The sequence below is a fragment of the Nicotiana attenuata genome, unplaced genomic scaffold, assembly GCF_001879085.1.
Source record: "Nicotiana attenuata strain UT unplaced genomic scaffold, NIATTr2, whole genome shotgun sequence".
In the NCBI taxonomy this organism is placed as follows: Eukaryota; Viridiplantae; Streptophyta; class Magnoliopsida; order Solanales; family Solanaceae; genus Nicotiana; species Nicotiana attenuata.
This window is the reverse complement of record NW_017673753.1, coordinates 114448-116535: the sequence shown is the minus strand read 5'-3', so window position 1 is coordinate 116535 and position 2088 is coordinate 114448.

Genomic DNA, 2088 nt, shown 5'->3' with positions numbered 1-2088 from the left:
ATTTGACGCGCGAGGAGGTCAATTTGAGAGGAAAAGGCATAGCGAGCTAGACTTTGGGCCGGCTTGAGGTGAGTAATAGGTGTAAATGATGAACTGAGGGTTTGAGACCCCGGAATTTCACATCGTACCGCTATATTGAGGCGAGGCACGCGCTCTATGACGAGTGCGGGGCTGTTGGTTATTGGGGATTGTGACTTGGTCCGTCCCGGTGATGTGTTACTGTGTTTTTCTACTAGAACTTGTTAGAAATCATCGTTATTTGGATTTGACTGTTGTATTTGGGCTTCGTGCCGGTTATTTGGATCCTTCAGGGATTGATTTCACTGATTTGCATACTTTGCACATTGTTTAACCTCATTCCAAGGTTTTAAGTACTATTTTTGCAAACCCAGCCCCTTTTTCTAAACTTGAAAATTCAAATAATATTTTAAATGATATTTTGGGTTGTGGATTACTGATTTAAAAGTGCCCGAGGGGCTTATTGTGATTTTCTGGATTTATGGATGGCTCGGGTTGCACGCCGCAGCAGTACTATGTGATATTGAGGCCGAGGGCCTGGTTGGTGCCACGAGATGGCTTATTTGCGCTTGGGCTGTAGGAGCCCCTCCGGAGTCTGTACACACCCCCAGTGAGCGCCGTCGACGTAAAATATATGGTTGGCTCGGACTGCACGCCGCAGTGGGTACCTGAGTGTACCGGTATTTGCATTGCATTGCATCATTGCATCATTCCTTACCTGTTACCTGTCATGGTTCTTTCTGTAATACTACTTTATTGACTTGCCGGTCTCACTGTTAAAGGTTTGGTACTGCCGTTATAGTTGCCTTGTGTTTTTTTGTGATTTCTTATCTTCAGTTATTATTTATGCTTATTACTCACTGAGTCGGAGTACTCACTTTACTCCCTGCACCTTGTGTGCAGATTTAGGTGCATCGCAATCTGAGGGAGGACCTGTCTAGCTGAGCAGCATTTCACCGGGAGCATCGAGGTAGCTGCATGGCGTTCGCAGCCTTGATCCTTCCCTCCTATCCCTATCTTTCATTATTCCGTTTCTTAGACAGTCTTGTTATAGGATGACACTCTGTATTAGAGGCTCGTGATCGTGACACCGGATCCTGTTTTGGGTTATGTTCTAGTATTTTTTGTTGGTTTTCAGTATACTACTCCGCGCTTATAGTAGTTTGATAAGATGGTTTGGTAATTTAGTATCTGTGTTCGAATTCCTGAATTATCATAAGTTGAGATTTGTTGTTGAATGGTCGGGCTTGCTTAACAATGTGTTGGGCGCCATCACGACCGGGGTTTGGGTCGTGACACAAGCTAAAATGAAGCCACTTGGCAATTTTAAGACAACATTAAAAATTTGAATTATAAATGAAAAAATATTTAATAGAAGTAGTTTAATGAATCTTATACATAATCTAAATAAATCTTAGAAAAATCTAATTTATATATCTATATTTTAATTATATTTATATTTATATCTGTATTTATATATTTATAATTAATGAAAATCCACCGCTAATTGATCAAGCTTCGTATCTGACCTTATTTGGGTACAATATACATTACTATAGGTATGTTTAACTAAATTTTTGTGTATAATTCAGTTATGGTCGGTATCCTTTTTTGAGAAAAAATCAATTAAATTTTTGTTTTGTATCTTACACATTAATTTTAAGTTGAAATAATAATACTTTATTTAGTACAAGCTTTGTATCTGACATTATTGATATAAGATATACATTACTATAAGTATCCTTAATTAAATTTTGTGTATATTTCAGTTATGATAGGTATCGTTTTTTAGAAAGAATCAATTAAATAGTAGAAGTTCCAAAGACAAATCCTTCTCAATCTAATAGTAGAAGTTTTATTGAATCAAAGCATTCATAAGCTTTTCAGTGAATACTACTTGGTTTGAGCCTTTTACTATCGACTGCCAGTTTGTCCTAGATGGTTAGGGCTTATCTCGTATAACCTGGTAGTCCTTACATGTAACTGTGTCACTTATCCAAGGATGAATGAAGTCTACTTGGCTGTAATTACATTTACATTAAAACATCCTCAAGTGTGGTTCCCCTTTTA